General features: G+C 47.0%; 1 protein-coding gene across 2 annotated transcripts in view; it reads left to right on the top strand.

Annotated features, from left to right (window-relative positions):
- The first annotated feature begins 3,124 nt into the window (after nt 1-3,124).
- SEC14L1 (SEC14 like lipid binding 1) overlaps nt 3,125-22,430 on the top strand; it is a 202,778-nt gene continuing 183,472 nt past the window's right edge. For both annotated transcript variants that reach the window (XM_063960441.1, XM_063960443.1), the window contains exons 1-2: nt 3,125-3,383; nt 7,213-7,307. The gene's annotated coding sequence lies outside the window, so the exon portion shown is untranslated. The remainder of the gene's footprint in view (nt 3,384-7,212; nt 7,308-22,430) is intronic.

A 22,430-nucleotide genomic window follows, 5' to 3' on the forward strand; every position in this document is an offset into this window, starting at 1 on the left:
GGCCTCTGGGACATAGGATCAGGCACGGGTTGAGACCCTGACTGTCCTGAGGCTTCAGCTTTTTCTAACCTTTTATGCAAGGAATTAACATTATCATTTAAAACCTTCCACATATCCATCCAATCAGGTGTCGGCGCCGTCGGCGGAGACACCACATTCATTTGCTCCCGCTCTGCTTCCACATAGCCTTCCTCGTCAAACATGTTGACACAAGCGTACCGACACACCACACACACAGGGAATGCCCTTTTTGAAGACAGTTCCCCCACAAGGCCCTTTGGAGAGACAGAGAGAGAGTATGCCAGCACACACCCCAGCGCTATAAACCCAGGAATAACACAGTAACTTAATGTTAACCCAGTACCTGCTGTTTATATTGATTTTTGCGCCTAATTATGTGCCCCCCCTCTCTTTTTACCCTCTTCTACCGTGTATCTGCAGGGGAGAGCCTGGGGAGCTTCCTCTCAGCGGAGCTGTGGAGAAAAAATGGCGCTGGTGAGTGCTGAGGAAGAAGCCCCGCCCCCTCAGCGGTGGGCTTCTGTCCCGCTTAAATGTACAATTTTTGGCGGGGGCTCATACATATATACAGTGCCCAACTGTATATATGCTAAACTTTTGCCAAAGAGGTCCCAATTGCTGCCCAGGGCAAACCCCCCCCCCCCCCCCTCCCCCCCTGCGCCCTTACAGTGACCGGAGTGTGTGAGGTGTGTGGGAGCAATGGCGCACAGCTGCAGTGCTGTGCTTTACCTCAGTGAAGAACGGAGTCTTCTGCCGCCGATTTGAAGTCTTCTTTGCTTCTCATACTCGCCCGGCTTCTGTCTTCCGGCTCTGCGAGGGGGACGGCGGCGCGGCTCTGGGATCGGACGGCGAGGGTGAGATCCTGCGTACGATCCCTCTGGAGCTAATGGTGTCCAGTAGCCTAAGAAGCAGGACCTAGCTTCAGAGAGTAGGGCTGCTTCTCTACCCTCTGTCCCTCGATGCAGGGAGTCTGTTGCCAGCAGAGCTCCCTGAAAATAAAAAACCTAACAAAATACTTTCTCTCAGCAAACTCAGGAGAGCTCACTGAAAAGCACCCAGCTCGTCTGGGCACAGTATCAAACTGAGGTCTGGAGGAGGGGCATAGAGGGAGGAGCCAGAGCACACCAGAACCTAAATTCTTTCTTAAAGTGCCCATGTCTCCTGCGGAGCCCGTCTATCCCCATGGTCCTTACGGAGTCCCCAGCATCCACTAGGACGTTAGAGAAAATGGGGCGCGTTAGAGCTGAAGGAGGAAGCCCCGCCCCCTACTCGGCGCGCTTCGTTCCCGCTTTTATACTGGTGGGGGTCTGTATACATTGCCTATGCAATGTATACCTTCATGCCAGTCTCAAATGAGGATACATTGCTGCCCAGGGCGCCCCTCCTGCGCCCTGCACCCATATAGAGGCGCTTGTGTGAGGGAGCAATGGCGCGCTGCGCGGTACCTCAGGAAGAACTGAAGTCTTCTGCCGCCTTTGAAGTCTTCTTGCTTCTACTAACCTGGCTTCTTTCTTCTGGCTCTGTGAGGTGGGTGACGGAGCGGCTCCGGGAACAAGCAGCTAGGCGCACCAAGTGATCAGACCCTCTGGAGCTAATGGTGTCCAGTAGCCTAAGAAGCAGGCCTTTGAACTCACAGAAGTAGGTCTGCTTCTCTCCCCTCAGTCCCACGAAGCAGGGAGCCTGTTGCCAGCAGTGCTCCCTGAAAATAATAAACCTAACAAAAGTATTTTTTTAGAGAAACTCAGTAGAGCTTCCCTAGTGTGCACCCAGTCTCCTCTGGGCACAGAATCTAACTGAGGTCTGGAGTAGGGGCATAGAGGGAGGAGCCAGTTCACGCCCATTAAAGTCTTAAAGTGCCCATGTCTCCTGTGGATCCCGTCTATACCCCATGGTTCTTTTGGAGTCCCCAGCATCCTCTAGGACGAAGGAGAAATACCATGTAGTACACGAACAGTCTACCGATAAATATCACTATATATCGCATCATATTGACGTGACATATAGTAAGATTTAGTAGCTGTTCATGAAAACAAACCAGTCTGCAACATCCCAGCTAGCAGTGTGAAGACTGACATATCAGGAGTCCAAAAAGTCTTCCTCACACACTGCCTTGGTAATCAGCGTCGACCAGTCACTCAAGGGGTTAGTGATGGAGGAGCAAGGTACGCTTCAGCTCATTTTCCTATCTCCAGATGGTGAAACGAGAATATGCGGTTTCCATTCTTTGAATCATTCTACCCATACTAGTGTATGAGGAAACAATTTATAACACTGATTGGGGCACTGCTGGGAAATCACATACTGTTTGCCCAACGACATTGTGCATGAAGGGACCCGGCATTGACAAGTGCATACACACCTTCCGACGCGGGCAGTGACGGTGGAGCATGGCCTTCGCTAATGAGATTCCCCATTGGCCCTGCATGTAGGGCCAACGGAGGATGTTGCATCGTCACCGACATAGTGGGTACACAGTAGACAATGTGTCCTATATGTCGGTCTGATCCGCCAGATCAGACAACATATCGTCTAATGTGCACCCTACTTTAAGGGCCCTACACTCGGCAATCCGCCGACTTCACTCCCCCCGTCACCTGGCTCCATAGCAATGCATGCTAATATGGACGAGATTGTGCCTGCATAAATAAGCGACGGGGCACCAACGATTAATGAGCGTGGGGCCGTGCATCGTTAATCTTTGGTGTCTACACACTGCACGATATGAACGAGTTCTCCTTCATTAATGAACGAGAATGTTCATATCATGCAGTAAAACTGGCAGTGTGTAGGGCCCATTAGACTTCACCACGGTATACCCTTTTGGAATAGCACACAGCAGTGATAAGCCCCGTTTTCTGAGGTGCTTCGTGAAAGGCTTTTTACTGCTACATGAATAGATACACATAGTATGACTGGTCAGGGTGGTGCATGTTCTTGGAGGGCAGGGGGCACACATCTCGGAGAACCGTCTGCCTATGACACCCTGACCCCGCTACTGCTGTGCCGCTAAGCTCTGGAGTACTCTGTCATCCCGCTGCGCCCGGCTCCGTTACACTCGTGAGACATGATGACGTCAAAAATCTGGCTACGTAACGGCGCCACACGAACGGTTGCAAATTCCCCCTTCCAGTCTCCCCCAGCATTGTGAGGCGAGCTGAAGACCCCCAGAACCACGTGACCAGCCATGGAATGTGAGCAGCCGCTGTGAGGGGGCGGGGCATAGGAGTGTAATCATTGATGTCACGCTACCGAACGTCTGACGCCTGCGCAGTCGGAAGCTGTCGGTGGCCGGTGTCTGGTGTCACAGCGACGGGACGGGAGCCCGGCGGACACGGACCCGGGCCCAGGCCCACATCACCATCAAGGTGAGAGGCCATGTCGTGTTCATATAGGAAATTATGATGTTCTGTGCGGGCGAGAAGAGGCTTCTATATACTGCTGTAGCTAGCGCTGTGTACGGAACCGCCTGTGTGTTATGTAACCTCCTGTGCTGTGTGCTCATGAGTATGCCCGTACAGTGACCTGCTTGTCCTGCAGCCCTGTGTGATGGCGTGTGTGTACATTGGCTGTATGTGTGTTATGGGGTCATTATAGGCTTGCAGCTTCTGTTGTGTAGATGTGTGTATATGGGTCTCTGTGTGTGTACCTAGGTGTATTACACTGTGTTATTGGAAGGTGGCCTGATGGGGTCGGAGGCGGCTCAGCAGCCACCCCAAAATGTTCTGCGGTGTGACTGCCCCCAGTAATGTGACTAATCCGAACGCTGAGCTATAGAGTAATGCCTATGGAGAAGCTCTATGTCTGTCACTTTCTGGGGATGGTTTGGCTCATCTCATAGGAAATGACAGTTTTCTTGTTCCATCTCTGTTGTCTGACCCTCCTTGGGTTGAAGACAAGCCAACAACCTTTTGTGTGATAAAATATACATGTATGCGGTCAGCATACAGATCCCAATATACAAACTCTAGAACCCCTTCCCCCCCCCCCTCTCTCCCCCCCCCCCCCCCCTCTCCCCTCTCCCCCCTCTCCCCCCCCCCCCCTCTCTTCCCCCCCCCCCCCCCCCCCTCTCTCCCCTCTCTCCCTGGTCTCCTGATTAGTAGGCAGAGAATGAAGAAGTTTGTAAAACATTTATTTATTATTGCTATCCTTTACACTTTGGTTTAAAGGGAAAATAAACCAGTTTTTACGGAGCCATTTCTTTTTGTTTCCCTGTGTTTTTAAATTTTGTTTATGCATATTTTGTCTTTGGTCCAGTCTTATGCTACCTACCTTCGGAATAGAATGCTTCATCTGTCATACAAATTCATTAGTGTTTGTATTCCAGGTGGGTGAAAGGTATGTTAATACAAGTGTGTTTTATATAAAGAATGTGTCATTGGCACGCATAATAGTTTTGTGTTTTTCCCTTGCCGTCTGAAAAGCATTACCTTTTGCAGATTTCTTTTTTTAATTGTTGTTGTTGTTGTTCCACAGAGATGGTTGGGACCCTTCTAACCCAACTATCTCTGTGGAACAACATCATGTTTTCTTATAAATGACTTTCATTAGGGGTCATATGATTAGCTTGGTTGAATCTTACTAGTCTTGGGGATAGATTTACTATAGCTTCTAAAAATGAAAAGTAATGGTGCTGCCTATAGCAACCAATCAGATTCAAGCGATGTGATACAGGTTGAGTATCCCTTATCCAAAATGCTTGGGACCTGAGGTATTTTGGATATCGGATTTTTCCGTATTTTGGAATAATTAGATACCATAATGGGATATCATGGCGATGGGACCTAAATCTAAGCACAGAATACATTTATGTTACATATACACCTTATACTCACAGCTGGAAGGTAATTTTAGTCAATATTTTTTGTAACTTTGTGCATTGAACAAAGTGTGTGTACATTCACACAATTCATTTATGTTTCATATACACCTTATACACAGCCTGAAGGTCATTTAATACAATATTTTTAATAACTGTGTGTATTAAACAAAGTTTGTGTACATTGAGCCATCAAAAAACAAAGGTTTCACTATCTCACTCTCACGCAAAAAAATCCGTATTTCGGAATATTCCGTATTTCGGAATATTTGGATATGGGATACTCAACCAGTATTTGAGTTTTGGAACAGGCATTGCTAAATTTGTAACAAAATCCCTGAAGTATATGAACCCAGACTTAAATATGTTGTAAAGCTGGGACGATATATTGGTGTGTACTCCACGATATGTCTGTAAATAACGTTGTTAAGACATATGGCGTTGACTCTGCAGGACACCCAATGCTTCTGCATATATATGGGTGCATCTGGCTGATGGTCCGTTGACCAGCCGTGCGCTGGCTTTAGGGACTGACGTCAAAGCTTGGCAGGTTATGACAGCTATGACTTCAGGAGGACATATTGAGGGACCAGTTAGTTAGTGTATATGCTTATCGGTCCGCGGATATCTCTGTACAGTGTGTGTACTAAGCTTAAGCTGAGTTATTGATACTTTATAGCTATATAGTTGCGTTTAGAGATTCTCATTGTTCATACACTTTTATCACTGTTGTTTCCAATTGAAAAGCGCACAGAAGTTGCTGTGCTATATGAGAAACTGTTAATGCAGGACACAAGTTATTAAGTATCCTTGAAGCGCAATTAAGGATACTAGTTTACATATTTAAACTAGTACATTAGACATAATACACAAAGTATATAGCAAGTTTTAAAAATATGTAGGAGTCAAGATACAAGGATACACAGCGGGGAGAATGGAGCAGACACGAAGACCCCAGAGAGGTCAATGCTCATGAGTTTACAATCTAATACCCCAGAGTGTGAATGCCTAAAGATCTCTTCAGGGGTCTCCGTTATGGGCACTAATAGTGCTGTTTTACACAGTTCTTTTTCCAAAATTATACATGATGTATGTAGAAGGCATTCCACATCAATGTAATTATACTGTACATCCCTGAAGATGAGTGTATGTCATGGGAATGGAGAACATCACCACTGTTAGTGAAAAACATCATCCACAAACTTACTGCTATGGAATTTCTATAGCAGCAATAGGCAAACTGATGCACTTTGGGAAGCCTTGATTGGGTATCTGGTCTGTTGGTCGACATGAGTTTTTGACAATTATTTACATTTTTATAACTGTTTTATACTTTAACGTAGCTTACAATTGGGAATTGTAACATGTGCTGAGCGCAGCAAGTCACCTTGCCTGATGCATGGCCAGCAGACGCGGTGCACTATCCGTGCGCTAAATGTTAAATATTGATACCCTCAAAAACCAAATGAAACATCATGTCCTTTTCATGTGTCAACCATTTTTATGTCAAACTTTTCTCGTGTAGACCTTGTGCAAGTTGACTTAGACACTGGCATCCTTTTTACTATCAACCTAATGAACCATACCCCATTGATTGGCCATCTAACCTTTAAATGGGACACAGATGGCTCTAAATCTTACTAATAAGTTAACTCCATGAAATAGACACATCTATAATGTTTGGCATTAATATTGCCAGGCAGCTGGTGCCATGTACTATATAGGTAAAACAGAATGAAGGCATGTTTATTTTCTGTTTTGTTTCAACAGATCTGTAATAACTAGCCATAATAAAAGTGTTACACAGTGTCACACGAAAGCAGGATGGAGGTGGGGACACAAGTGAAGGCTCGAATGTATAATACCGCTTTCATAACGTTAATACTGGGTCACACCAAGGATTTGTACATGGGTACATCCCAGGTGCCACACCTTTCAGACTGTAATCCCTGACCCGTCTTTGTCACATGCGGATGCTGTGATTGGAGATGACACCATGTCCAAGCGCTGGCTCTTCCATAGTGTGAACGGGTGCCGGGTCGCATCGACTTGGCTTATCCGTTCACACTTCATCGGGACTCGTGTTGAAGCAGTGTTCAACCCTGGTCGCTTCCCGAGTTGAAATGTCGGGTAGCTTGACCTGGGTGATTTCAACTGGCCTCTTTCAGATTGCACCACAACCCAGGTTTCTGTGCGTTATAGTACAATAACTTGGGTTATTGCTGGTGGCCTGAAAGAGGTATTTGTTGCCCATCATTGGTCTGTAATCTAGAAAGAACACCTGTATGTGGCATGTTTCAGTTTGCTTACCTTTTTTTGTATGAGATATGTCATTGTTTGAATTATTTAACTAAATGTAATCTGCTTTCTCTCTGCAGATGTGTTACATATAACCTACACTTTCAAGAGCACTGTTCCTTGCCTCCGTATAGCCCAGCAGTCTGTGCGGTTGTTGTTGTTGTTTTTTTTACAGGTAAAGTATCTATATATAACTTAATTTCTGATCTAATGTTTTATTAGCATTGGCTCCTGTTTTGTTGTTCGGCCTCCTTTTATGAAGTAGGAAAAATGCTGCTTCATGCACTCTCGTGCATATATAATGTATGTGTCCACATTCTGTTGTGTTTCTGCCACAGAAGTTGGTACAATTGCTGAACCTGCTTGAAGTATACATAGTGGAAACAGTATTTAATTAAACAAAAATAAAATAAAAAAATGCACCAATTCCATCCTACTATAATTGTATTTCCTTATACTTTCCCAAGCTCTCTTACTCTTCAGATAAGTGTATTACATGTGTCTTCTTTTGTACTTTGAAATGTTTAATATATTATTAATAAGGCAACTTGTGATTCCTGACACACATTGAAGGACACGTAGGAAGCCAATCCTTTTGCAGAAACAAAATGGCAGGAATCCATGTAGTTGCCCGCTTCTATTGTACTATATACATATGCTACCATCTGGGTGGACAGATCATTGTAGTGTTAAAATATGTGCAACTATACAATAATAAACTCACGACCTTACAAAATGTAATTTGGCTATTGCTTTGCATCGCCATTAATAATACCTCTTTCACACTTAGCTTTTTGACCCGTGTTTTTGCCAGGACTTGTGGCTTGACCTTGGTCTCTGCTAAATGTAAATAGACCCAACCCGGTTTGGTGTCCCTGGTCTGTGACCCTGCCCGGTACCAGGGTTATTCTCAGGACCAACCCGGGTCACCTGTAGTGTGAACAGCATTACCATTACCAATCTAAAGGAGTAGATTGGTAGATACAACCAGTAGTGGATAATCTCCAAGCATCCACTGTAGCTCGGAAGATCTGAAAATGGCTGTGCACCGACGCTTTCCATCCAACCTGATGGAGCTTGAGATGCGCTGCAAAGAGGAATGGCCGAAACTGCCCAAAGATAGGTGTGCCAAGCTTGTGGCATCATATTCAAAAAGACTTGAGGCTGTAATTGTTGCCAAAGGTGCATCAACAAAGTATTGAGCAAAGGCTGTGAATACTTATGTACATTATTTTTTTATTTCTTAGGGGTTTTTTTGTGTTTTTTTTTTTAAGTTTGCAAAAATCTCAAAAGTTTTTTTCACATTGTCATTATGGGGTATTGTGTGTAGAATTTTGAGGACAAAAATGAATTTATTCCATTTTGGAATAAGGCTGTAACATAACAAAATGTGGAAAAAGTTAAGCGCTGTGAATACTTTAAGTATGCACTGTAATTATATATGCTTTAACAACATTACAAATAGTTTTTTTTTATATGATCCAGGACACTGGCAAATGCAATGCTGCATAGTTATCAGGTGTTCCTCTTTGGCCTCCACTGTGCTCTCCTGGCTTCCAAAGAATGTACCATACTGTGGTAGTTGGGGAATATGGAATCTTAAGGTGCATACACACTGTACGATTTTGACTATATAGTCAAAATCGTAAGGAAAGTTAGTGCAAATCGCACTTTGTGTACACAGCTGCGATACCAATGCGCGATCCCGTAAGGTCGGTATAGCAAAAAAAGATACTGTGCAGGCAAGTCAATCTTGACAGTATTGTTTACAATCTAGTACAGGTTGAGTATCCCATATCCAAATATTCCGAAATACGGAATATTCCGAAATACGGACTTTTTTGAATGAGAGTGAGATAGTGAAACCTTTGTTTTTTGGTGGCTCAATGTACACAAACTTTGCTTAATGCACAAAGTTATTAAAAATATTGTATTAAATGACCTTTAGGCTGTGTCTATAAGGTGTATATGAAACATAAATGAATTGTGTGAATGTACACACACTTTGTTTAATGCATAAAGTTATAAAAAATATTGGCTAAAATGACCTTCAGGCGGTGTGTATATGAAACATAAATGTATTCTGTGCTTAGATTTAGGTCCCATCACCATGATATCTCATTATGGTATGCAATTATTCCAAAATACGGAATAATCCCATATCCAAAATACCTCTGGTCCCAAGCATTTTGGATAAGGGATACTCAACCTGTACATAGTACAGTCAAAATTGTCACTTAATAAAAAAAACCTCAAGTAAAGATAGTCCGTATCGGTGGTTCAAGACTTCGGGGAGTTCAGGGGAAATTTCAAAGTCAAAATCGGAGATAGTCACTATCTAACCATGTGTATGCACCTTTAGTGTACATTGCATAGTGCAGTATACAGTATTGCAAGTGCATCAGGTCACAGTTTTAGGGATTAGTCTCCTACCAGAGATGGTCTACATTTTTAAGGTAGTAAAACATGTATTAGCGGAGCAAACAGTCAAAATCTCACCCTGTGTATGCACCTTAAGAGTTCCTTCAAGCAGTGGAATAACCTAATCATGTATCTTTTATCGTTTCAAGTTTTTATGGTTATTCTAGTTGATATTATCTCTAGAGTCCCGTTCTCACCTATCTGCTTTTCTCATACGCCCTAGAGGATGCTAGGGTCATCATAGAACCATGGGGTATAGACGGGATCCGCAGGAGACATGGGCACTTTAAGACTTTGAAAGGGTGTGAACTGGCTCCTCCCTCTATGCCCCTCCTCCAGACTCCAGTTTTAGAATTGTGCCCAGTGAGACTGGACGCACTGCAGGGAGCTCTACTGAGTTTCTTTGAAAAAATACTTTTTGTTAGGTTTTTTTTATGTTCAGGGAGGCTGCTGGCAACAGTCTCCCTCCTTTGTGGGACTTAGGGGAGAGGAGTATGACCCACTTCCAGTGAGTTCAAGGGCTCTGCTTCTGGTTACAGGACACCATTAGCTCCTGAGGGTGCTGATCACTTGGTACGCCTAGATGCTCACTCCCGCAGCCTGCCGTCACCCCCTTACAGAGCCAGAAGTCAGAAGACAGGTGAGTAGATAAAGAAAAGAAGACTTCAGTGACGGCATTTATCTGAGGTACCGCTGCGCTCCAAGCTCCCACATACATGTAGCACTACAGGGTGCAGGGCGTGCGGGGGGCAGCAAATAAATCCTCAGTGGACATCTGGCAAGAGGGGGCCATTAGTGCCGACGCACTGTCCCAAAACCCCCGCCAGTATAATCATACAAGAAGCAGGACAGAAGCACGCCATTAAAGGGGTGGAGCTTCGTCCTCACAGCTCACTCAACGCCATTTTCTCTCCATCAGACTGTAGAGACGCTGGTCCTTCCTTCACACTGACAAGTATCAGGGTGCAAAATGGGTAAAAAGCGCTATAGGTCTGGGGCCTTTAATTGGGCGCTTCAGAACCGCTGATTGGGCGCTGGGGTGTGAGCTGGCAAATCCCCTCTGTGTCTCTCTGACAGGCTTTACTGTGGGTCTGTCCCCTATATACCCGGTGTGTCTGTGGGTGTTTGGTGCATGTGTGTCGACATGTCTGAGGCTGAAGGCTCTTTCCAGGAGGAGGCTGTATTAGGGACACAAACGGCTGCGGGGGTGACCCTGTCGGCAACGCCGACGCCGGATTGGGTAAATGTGTTGAACGCCTTGAATGCTAATATGGCTCTTATTAGTAAGAGGCTAGATAAGTCTGTCTCAGACCCAGGCATGGAAGAACTCTGTAGAAGATATGTTATTGCAAAGTCAGGTCCCCTCAGGGTCACAGAAACGTACGCTGGCCCAATTGGCAGACACTGATACCGACACGGATTCTGATTCCAGTGTCGACTATAGCGATTCCAGATTAGATCCAAAATTGGTAAAAAGCATTCAGTACATGATTGTGGCGGTTAAAGAAGTACTACATATCACTGAGGACCCGGCTGTCCCTGATCAAAGGGTCTGTATGTATAAGGAAAGGAAACCTGAGGTAACGTTTCCTCCCTCTCATGAACTGAACACGCTATTTGAAAAACTCTGGGAAGTTCTGACAAAAAGTTTGATTCCCAAAAGAATTACGGTAGCTTATCCGTTTCCTTCAGCGGATAGGGAAAAGTGGGAGTCACTCCCCACCGTGGACAAGGCCCTGTCACGTTTGTCTAAAAAGGTGGCTCTCCCGTCAACTGACACGGCGGCCCTTAAGGATCCTGTGGATTGTAAACAAGAAACTACGTTAAAGTCCATTTATGCGACCACAGGTACGCTACTCAGACCTGTCATTGCATCTGCGTGGGTAAGTAGTGCTATCGAAAAGTGGGCAGACAACTTGTCTTCTGAAATAGATACCCTAGATTGGGATAGCGTCCTCTTGACGCTGGGTTATATCAAGGACGCTGCAGCATACCTTAAGGAAGCTGCGAGAGATATTGGTCTTTTGGGATCTAAGGCCAATGCCTTGGCAATCTCGGCTAGACGAGCGTTGTGGATACACCAATGGAATGCTGATGCTGATTCCAAGAAAAGTATGGAATCTCTACCATATAAAGGTAAGGCCTTATTTGGTGACGGCCTTGATGATTTGGTGTCTACAGCTACCGCGGGTAAGTCATCCTTTTTGCCTCATGTTCCTCCACAACAAAAGAAAACGCATCACTATCAGATGCAGTCCTTTTGGCCCAATAAATACAGAAAGGGCCGAGGTTCTTCCTTCCTTGCTACTAGAGGAAGGGGAAGAGGTAAACGATCGCCAGCCTTGTCAGGCTCCCAGGAGCAGAAGTCCTCCCAGGCTTCTGCCAATTCCATCGCATGACGTTGGGGCTCCTATGCGGGAGGGGGCACGTCTCAAACTCTTCAGTCCGTTTTGGGTTCGTTCAGACCTAGACCCATGGGTTTTACAAATAGTATCCCAGGGGTACAAGCTGGAGTTTCAAGACGTTCCCCCTCGCCGTTTTTTTTTTGTTTTGTTTTTCAAATCGGCCTTACCAGCTTCTCTTCCGGACAGGGAGGTAGTTTGCGACGCAATACAAAAGTTGTGTCAAAATCAAGTTATCATCAGGGTTCCCCAGTCACAACAGAGAGAAGGCTTTTATTCGAGCCTGTTTGTGGTCCCGAAGCCGGACGGCTCGGTCAGACCAATCCTAAACCTGAAATCCCTAAATTTCTACCTAAAAGAAATTCAAATTCAAGATGGAGTCTCTCCGAGCAGTGATCTCCAGTCTGGAGGAAGGGGATTTTATGGTGTCGGTGGACATAAAAGATGCCTACTTACATGTTCCCATTTATCCTCCGCATCAGGCTTACCTGAGGTTTGCAATTCAGGATTGTCCTTACCAATTTCAAACGTTGCCGTTTGGTCTGTCCACGGCTCCGAGGATTTTCACCAAAGTGACGGCGGAGATGATGGTTCTCCTTCGCAAGCAAGGAGTCACGATTATCCCATACTTGGACAATCTCCTGATAAAGGCGAGATACAGGGACCAGTTGGTTTTTGGGAATGATATTGGACACAGAACTACAGAGAGTCTTTCTTCCAGTGGAAAAGGCTCTGGAACTTCAGAGTCTGATCAAACAAATTCTGTAACCAGCAAGAGTGTCAATCCATCAATGCATTCGGTTGCTGGGGAAGATGGTTGCCGCCTACGAGGCCATTCAGTTTGGCAGGTTCCATGCCAGAGTGTTCCAGTGGGACCTGCTGGACAAGTGGTCCGGGTCCCACCTACACATGCAACGGAGGATAATCCTGTCTTCCAAGACCAGGGTATCACTCCTGTGGTGGCTGCACAGCTCTCACCTCCTAGAGGGGCGCAGGTTCGGGATACAGGACTGGATCCTGGTGACACTGGATGCAAGCCTCTGAGGCTGGGGGACAGTCACAATGGGAGAAAACTTCCAGGAAACTTGTCTCCACATAAATGTTCTGGAGTTAAGGGCCATTTACAACGACCTTCTGCAAGCGGAACATCTTCTTCGAGATCTGCCTGTACTGATCCAGTCGGACAATGTAACAGCAGTAGCGTACATAAACCGTCAGGGCGGAACGAAAAGCAGAGCGGCAATGGCAGAAGCCACAAGGATTTTCCGCTGGGCGGAAAAGCATACAAGCGCTCTGTCAGCGATCTTCATTCCAGAAATGGACAACTGGGAAGCACATTTCCTCAGCAGACACGATCTCCATCCAGGAGAGTGGGGCCTCCACCAAAAAGTCTTCGCAGAGGTGACAAGTCGTTGGGGAGTTCCTCAAGTAGACATGATGGCATCTCGTTTCAACAAGAAGCCTCAGAGATATTGTTCCAGGTCAAGGGACCCTCAAGCAATTGCAGTGGATGAACTGGTGACACAGTGGGCGTTTAAGTCGGTGTATGTATTCCCTCCACTTCCTCTCAGTCCAAAGGTTCTAAAGATCATAAGAAGAACAAAGATCCGGGTGATCCTCATTGTCCCAGACTGGCCAAGGAGGACTTGTTATCCAGATCTTCAGGAATTACTCATAGGAGATCCCTGGCCTCTTCCTCTGCGCGAGGACCTGTTACAACAGGGGCCGTGCATGTATCAGGACTTACTGCGGCTAAGTTTGACGGCATGGGGGTTGCGCGCAAAATCCTAGCCCGTAAGGGTATTCCCAGTGAAGTAATTCCCACACTTATTCAGGCCAGAAAAGGGGTAACGTCTAACATTACCACCGTATTTGGAGAGAATATGTTTATTGGTGTGAATCCAAGGGGGCTCCTATGGAAGAGTTTAGGCTAGGACGTTTTGCCAATTTTCTACAAGCAGGTGTGGATGCGGGCCTAAAATTGGGCTCAATTAAGGTACAGATTTCGGCCTTATCGGTTTTCTTTCAGAAACAATTGGCCTCCCTTCCAGAAGTTCAGACTTTCGTGAAAGGCGTGTTGCACATCCAACCTCCATTTGTGCCTCCAGTGACACCATGGGATCTTAATGTGGTGTTGCAGTTCCTTCAATCACATTGGTTTGAACCTTTACAGAAGGTGGAGTTGAAATTCGTCACTTGGAAAGTGGTCATCCTGTTGGCCTTGGCATCTGCAAGGCGGGTGTCTGAGTTAGCGGCCTTGTCTCTCAAGAGCCCTTATTTGATCTTCCATGAAGATAGAGCTGAATTGAGGACACGTCAACAGTTTCTATCGAAGGTGGTTTCCTCTTACCACATGAACCAACCTATTGTGGTGCCTGTGGCTACTGACTCCTTCGCTGAGTCAAAATCTCTGGATGTGGTCAGAGCTTTGAAGATTTATGTTGATTAGGAAAACAGTGGCTCTGTTTGTCCTGTATGCTCCCAACAAGGTTGGGTGTCCTGCTTCCAAGCAGACCATTGCACGCTGGATCTGTAACACGATTCAGCATGCTCATTCCACGGCTGGATTGCCGTTACCGGAATCGGTGAAGGCCCATTCCACTAGAAAGGTGGGCTCATCCTGGGCGGCTGCCCGGGGGGTCTCGGCATTGCAACTTTGCCGAGCAGCTACCTGGTCGGGGTCAAACACATTTGCAAAGTTCTACAAGTTTGACACCTTGGCCAATGAAGACCTAAAGTTTGGTCAATCGGTGCTGCAGAGTCGTCCGCACTCTCCCGCCCGTTCTAGAGCTTTGGTATAACCCCATGGTTCTATGATGACCCCAGCATCCTCTAGGACGTCTGAGAAAATAGGATTTTCTCTTAGTCCGTAGAGGATGCTGGACGCCCGTCCTAGTGCGTACTGTATCTGTAGTTATTAGTTGTGATTACACACGTGTTGTGTTACGTTATTGTCAGCATGTTGCTGCAAGTGTTCATGCTGTTGGCTTGTGTTCTGTTGAATGCCACGTTGTGCGGCATGCTTGAGGTGTGAGCTGGTATGAATCTCACCTTAGTTTAAAAATAAATCCTTTCCTCGAAATGTCCGTCTCCCTGGGCACAGTTCCTATAACTGGAGTCTGGAGGAGGGGCATAGAGGGAGGAGCCAGTTCACACCCTTTCAAAGACTTAAAGTGCCCATGTCTCCTGCGGATCCCGTCTATACCCCATGGTTCTATGAATACCCCAGCATCCTCTATGGACTTAGAGAAAAGGATTTACCGGTAGGTATTAAAATCCTATTTTTCTGCTTTGTGTTTTTCATGGTAATAAATGCCTAAAGTGCACTGAATGTAGTACAGATTAGTCAGTGCGGTTTTCCCAGTAATGCATTCTAAATGTTAATGTCAATTTTAAAACTATAACTGCTGCACACCTCGATGTTGGTAAATATGGCATGGTGGAGACACATTTTCAAGTTAAACCTCCTTTAATTGCATCTATCCTTTGGCAGAAGTGTGCAACACACACACACACACACACACACACACACACTGCATGAGATAGAGATATTACTAATAAAAGATATTGATAATAGAAAAATTTAAACTTTGCTCCATTACTGTAACCTTTTCCTCCATTATGGGGTATATTCAATTAAAGTCGGATCCATTCGGCATGTTTTTGTCGGAATGGATCCGACAACCCCTATTCAATCTCATCTTAATTCGACTTTTTCAAGTCGAATTAAGATGAGGGACGCAGAGGAGGAGAAGGGGGGGCGAGCCGCGGGGAGACCATTGGGGGGGGGGGGGGGAACAGCCGGCGGGCATACAGGGGAGATCAGCGCTACAGCAGGATGTCACTCAGCCACCCGACCTCACGGCAGTGTCAACCCGGCTCCAGCAAGCGTGCTGTAGCCGGGTGGAAGCTTCCGTGAGGTCGGGCTGCTGTGTGACATCCTGCTGCAGCGCTACTGTAGCGCTGATCTCCCCTGTATGCCCGCCGCCTGTCCCCCCCCCCCCCCCCCCCGTCTCCCTGCGGCTCTCCCCCCTCTCTTCCTCTGGGTCCGCATCTGAGTCCGATATCTTTTGATGTCGGACTGAGATGGTCCGACACAAGCACATGGATCGGCGGAATGCCTCGACTTGTCAAAATGCATCGAGTAGGTCGAATCACGTTTCGACCATAAAAAGTCGAAAACTGTCGTCTTTGCGACAGACGGCAGTTTTCGACACCAATTGAATATACCCCTATATGTTCTGCATTACTGTGTTGTACTATGTCCCATGTACACATACAGATGCTTTAATCTGTAGCATTAGCAGCCTCTAGACATTTGAAGATGTTCTCTGTAAAATATAGATGTTATCACTGTAAAACACGTGACTATAAAGTTTACATGATCATGCAGATTGTCGTAATCCCATTATTGGCTGTCCACCTACAAGCAGTACTGTAACCCCCATTTATTTTCAGTATTGTTCCTACAACTAATAAGGTATTCCACCAGAAACCTTGTTTTTCCTCTCTCTTGTGTGAACGAAAGAAGAGTGTTTAAAATTTTACATGTAATTGGTGCCACTCCAAGAAACAGTTGTAATTGTTTTCTTCTTCGAGTTCTGACTTGTTCAGTTTGGATCACAGCTAATCCTGACCTTTACAAAGAAGGCTACAGCTGGGCTTGTGCTGCTCAGGAAAGGCTTTTGGATAGTAATGCGCTTTACTAGAAATATGAAAACATGCTTTCCTTTTTATTACTTGATGTTGAGCCAGTAGCAGTTGGAATTGCCCAGTGTATGATGAGCGCTGGGGCCTCCTGCATGCTTCACATAGTTTACATGATGAAAACACACTCTAACAGAAGCTGATGGAGGGATCTGTAGTACCTCAGTGTCGTCTGTGACTGGTCTCCCTTTATCCGAGTGCAGGAGACTAGCAGGGCAGGAAGAATTGGGGCAGCTGTTTTTGCAACGCCAACAGAATAAAGTGCAGTCATTAGATTAGACGACACATGGCCTAATTCAGACCTGATCGCAGCAGCAAATTTGTTAGCTAATGGGCAAAACCATGTGCACTGCAAGTGGGGCAGATATAACGTGTGCAGAGAGAGTGTTAAGGGCCCTACACACTAGAAGACATGACCAATGTGACAGATGAACAATGTGGAATGAGCAATTTCCCTTGAACTTCCCAGAACCCTGACAAACAAAATTGAGTGTACACACTAAGCAATTTTTCAAGCAATTTGAAAGACGAAAGATATCTTTGGAATTGGCACATTTTTTTTATACCCCTTTCACGCCAGCACCCCTGAACACTGGTTTTCTCTAACGTCCTAAGTGGATGCTGGGGACTCCGTAAGGACCATGGGGATTAGCGGCTCCGCAGGAGACTGGGCACAACTAAAGAAAGCTTTAGGACTACCTGGTGTGCACTGGCTCCTCCCACTAAGACCCTCCTCCAGACCTCAGTTAGATTCTTGTGCCCGGCTGAGCTGGATGCACACTAGGGGCTCTCCTGAGCTCCTAGAAAGAAAGTATATTTAGGTTTTTTATTTTACAGTGAGATCTGCTGGCAACAGACTCACTGCAGCGAGGGACTAAGGGGAGAAGAAGCGAACCTACCTAACAGGTGGTAGTTTGGGCTTCTTAGGCTACTGGACACCATTAGCTCCAGAGGGATCGACCGCAGGACCCGACCTTGGTGTTTGTTCCCGGAGTCGCGTCGCCGTCCCCCTTGCAGAGCCATAAGCATGAAGAGTCCGGAAAATCGGCGGCAGAAGACTTCGGTCTTCACCAAGGTAGCGCACAGCACTGCAGCTGTGTGCCATTGCTCCTCATGTACACCTCACACTCCGGTCACTGATGGGTGCAGGGCGCTGGGGGGGGGGGGGGGCCCTGAGGGCAATATATGACACCTTGGCCGGCAAATCTACATCATATATAGTCCTAGAGGCTATATAGATGTAAAATTACCCCTGCCAGTATTCCAGAAAAAGCGGGAGAAAGTCTGCTGAAAAAAGGACGGGGCTTCTCCCTCAGCACACTGGCGCCATTTTCTCTTCACAGTGCAGCTGGAAGACAGCTCCCCAGGCTCTCCCCTGTAGTTTTCAGGCTCAAAGGGTTAAAAAGAGAGGGGGGGCACTAAATTTAGGCGCAATATATGTATACAAGCAGCTATTTGGGGAAAAATCACTCAGTTATAGTGTTAATCCCTGCATTATATAGCGCTCTGGTGTGTGCTGGCATACTCTCTCTCGGTCTCCCCAAAGGACTTTGTGGGGTCCTGTCCTCAGTCAGAGCATTCCCTGTGTGTGTGCGGTGTCGGTACGGCTGTGTCGACATGTTGGATGAGGAAGGTTACGTGGAGGCGGAGCAGAGGCCGATAAATGGGATGTCGCCCCCTGTGGGGCCGACACCAGAGTGGATGGATAGGTGGAAGGTATTAACCGACAGTGTCAACTCCTTACATAAAAGGCTGGATGACGTAACAGCTGTGGGACAGCCGGCTTCTCAGCCCGCGCCTGCCCAGGCGTCTCAAAGGCCATCAGGGGCTCAAACAACGCCCGTTACCTCAGATGGCAGACACAGATGTCGACACGGAGTCTGACTCCAGTGTCGACGAGGTTGAGATATATACACAATCCACTAGGAACATCCGTTACATGATCTCGGCAATGAAAAATGTGTTACGCATTTTCTGACATGAACCCAAGTACCACATAAAAGGGGTTTTATTTTTGGGAAGAAAAAGCAGCCAGTGTTTTGTTCCCCCATCAGATGAATGAATGAATGAAGTGTGTAAAGAAGCGTGGTTTCCCCCGATAAGAAACTGGTAATTTCTAAAAAGTTACTGATGGCGTACCCTTTCCCGCCAGAGGATAGGTCACGTTGGGAGATATCCCTTAGGGTGGATAAGGCGCTCACACGTTTGTCAAAAGGTGGCACTGCCGTCTTAGGATACGGCCACCTTGAAGGAACCTGCTGATAAAAAGCAGGAGGCGATCCTGAAGTCTGTATTTACACACTCAGGTTATATACTGAAACCTGCAATTGCCTCAGCATAAATAGTGCTGCTGCAGCGTGGTCTGATACCCTGTCAGATAATATTAATACACTAAGACAGGGATAATATTTTGCTAACATTGAGCATATTTAAGACGTTGTCTTATATATAAAGGATGCACAGAGGGATATTTGCCGGCTGGCATCCAGAATTAATGCAATGTCCATTCTGCCAGGAGGGTATTAGAAACCCGGCAGTGGACAGGTGATGCTGCCTTTAAAAGGCACATGGAGATTCTGCCTTATAAGGGTGAGGAATTGTTTGGGGATGGTCTCTGGGACCTCGTATCCACAGCAACAGCTGGGGAAAAAAAAAAAAAATTTTTCTTCCAGGTTTCCTCACAAAAGCCTAAGAAAGCACCGTATTTTCAGGTACAGTCCTTTCGGCTTCAGAAAAGCAAGCGGGTCAAAGGCGCTTCCTTTCTGCACAGAGACAAGGGAAGAAGGAAAAAGTTGCACCAGTCAGCCAGTTCCCAGGATCAAATATCTTCCCTCGCTTCCTCTGAGTCCACCGCATGACGCTGGGGCTCCACAGGTGGAGACAGGTGCGGTGGGGGCGCGTCTCGGGAACTGCAGGGACCAGTGGGCTTGCCCACAGGTGGATCCCTAGGTTCTGCAAGTAGTATCACAGGGATACAGGCTGGAGTTCGAGACGACTCCCCTTCGCCGTTGCCTCACATCTGCCTTGCCTGCTGCCCTCGGAGAAAGGTAGTACTGGCGGCAATTCACAAGCTATACTTCCAGCAGGTGAAATCAAGGTACCCCTCCTTCAACAAGGCCGGGGTTACTATTCCAAAATGATTGTGGTACCGAAACCAGACGGTTCGGTGAGACCCATTCTAAAATTGAAATCCTTGAACACTTATATACGAAGGTTCAAGTTCAAAATGGAATCGCTCAGGGCGATGATTGCAAGCCTGGAAAATTTCAGGGTATCACTGGACATCAAGGATACTTACCTGCATGTCCCTATTTACCCTCTTCACCAGGTGTACCTCAAAATTGTGGTACAGGATTGTCATTACCAATTCCAGACGTTGTCGTTGGTCTGTCCCCGGCACCGAGGGTATTTACCAAGGTAATGGCCGAAGTACTTATCCCGTACTTGGACGATCTCCTTATAAAGGCGAGGTCCAGGGAGCAGTTGTTCGTCGGAGTAGCACTATCTCGGGAAGTGCTACAACAGCACGGCTGGATTCTGAATATTCCAAAGTCGCAGCTGGTTCCTACGACGCGTCTACTGTTCCTGGCTATGGTTCTGGACACAGAACAGGATAAAAAGGGTTTCTCCCAGAGGAGAAGCCCAAGGAGTTGGCGTCTCTAGACGGAGACCTCCTAATACAAATACAGGTATCGGTGCATCAATGCACGCGAGCCTTGGGAAAGATGGTAGCTTCTTACGAAGAATTTCCATTCGCCAAGTCCCATGCAAGGATCTTCCAGTGGGATCTGTTGGACAAATGGTCCGGGTCGCATCCTCAGATGCATCGGCGGATAACCCTGTCTCCAAGGGCCAGGGTGTCGCTGTGGTGGTGACTGCAGAGTGCTCATCTTCTAGGGGGCCGCAGATTCGGCATACAGGACTGGGTCCTGGTGACCACGGATGCCAGCCTTCAAGGCTGGGGGCCAGTCACACAGGGAAGAAACTTCCAAGGCCTATGGAAAAGTCAGGAGACTTCCCTACACATAAATGTTCTGAAACTATGGGCCATTTACAATGCCCTAAGTCAGGCTAGCCCCCTGCTTCAACACCGGCCGGTGCTGATTCAGTCAGACAACATCACGGCGGTCGCTCCATGTAAACCGACAGGGCGGCACAAGAAGCAGGATGGCGATGGCAGAAGCCACAAGGATTCTCCGATGGGCGGAAAATCATGTGTTAGCACTGTCAGCAGTGTTCATTCCCGGAGTGGACAACTGAGAAGCAGACTTTCTCAGCAGACACGACCTCCAGCCGGGAGAGTGGGGACTTAATCCAGAAGTCTTCCAAATGATTGTACACCGTGGGGAAAGGCCACAGGTGGACAGGATGGCGTCCCGCCTCAACAAAAAGCTACAAAGATATTGCGCCAGGTCAAGGGACCCTCAGGCGATAGCTGTGGACGCTCTGGTAACACCGTGGGTGTACCAGTCGGTGTATGTGTTCCCTTCTCTGCCTCTCATACCCAGGGTAATGAGAATAATAAGAAGGAGAGGAGTAAGAACTATACTCATTGTTTCGGGTGGCCAAGAAGAGCTTGGTACCCAGAACTCCAAGAAATGATCTCAGAGGACCCATGGCCTCTGCCGCTCAGACAGGACCTGCTGCAGCAGGGGCCCTGTCTGTTACAAGACTTACCGCGGCTGCGTTTGACGGCATGGCGGTTGAACGCCGGATCCTGAAGGAAAAAAGCATTCCGGAGGAAGTTATCCCTACGCTATTTAAAGCTAGGAAAGAAGTGAACGCAAACCATTATCACCGCATATGGCGGAAATATGTTGCGTGCTGTGAGGCCAGTAAGGCCCCAAAGGAGGAATTTCAGCTAGGTCGATTTCTGCACTCCCTACAAGTCAGAGGTGACTATGGGCCTAAAATTGGATTCCATTAAGGTCCAGATTTCGGCTCTATCGATTTTCTTCCAAAATAGAACTGGCTTCACTGCCTGAAGTTCAGACTTTTGTTAAGGGAGTGCTGCATAGTCAGCCTCCGTTTGTGCCTCCAGTGGCACAGTGGGATCTCAACGTAGTGTTGGATTTCCTGAAGTCGCATTGAGTTGAGCCACTTAAATCCGTGGAGCTACAATACCTCACGTGGAAAGTGGTCATGCTGTGGGCCTTGGCGTCGGCCAGGCGTGTATCAGAATTGGCGGCTTTGTCAAAAGCCCTTATCTGTATTTTATATGGATAAGGCGGAATTGAGGATTCGTTCCCAATTCCTTCCTAAGGTGGTAGCGGTTTTTCATGTGAACCAACCTATTGTGGTGCCTGCGGCTACTTGGGACTTGGAGGATTCCAAGTTTCTGGACGTAGTCAGGGCCCTGAAAGTATATGTTTCCAGGACGGCTGGAGTCAGGAAAACTGACTCGCTATTTGTCCTGTATGCACCCAACAAGCTGGGTGCTCCTGCTTCTAAGCAGACTTGCTCGCTGGATCTGTAGCACGATTCAACTTGCACATTCTGCGACTGGACTGCCACACTCTAAATCTGTGAAAGCCCATTCCGCGAGGAAAGTGGGCTCTTCTTGGGCGGCTGCCCGAGGGGTCTCGGCTTTACAAATTTGCCGAGCTGTTACTTGGTCGGGTTCAAACACTCTTGCAAGAGTCTACAAGTTTGATACCCTGGCTGAGGAGGACATAGAGTTTGCTCATTCGGTGCTGCAGAGTCATCCGCACTCTCCCGCCCGTTTGGGAGCTTTGGTATAATCCCCATGGTCCTTACGGAGTCCCCAG

The sequence above is a fragment of the Pseudophryne corroboree genome, chromosome 3, assembly GCF_028390025.1.
Source record: "Pseudophryne corroboree isolate aPseCor3 chromosome 3, aPseCor3.hap2, whole genome shotgun sequence".
NCBI lineage: Eukaryota > Metazoa > Chordata > Amphibia > Anura > Myobatrachidae > Pseudophryne > Pseudophryne corroboree.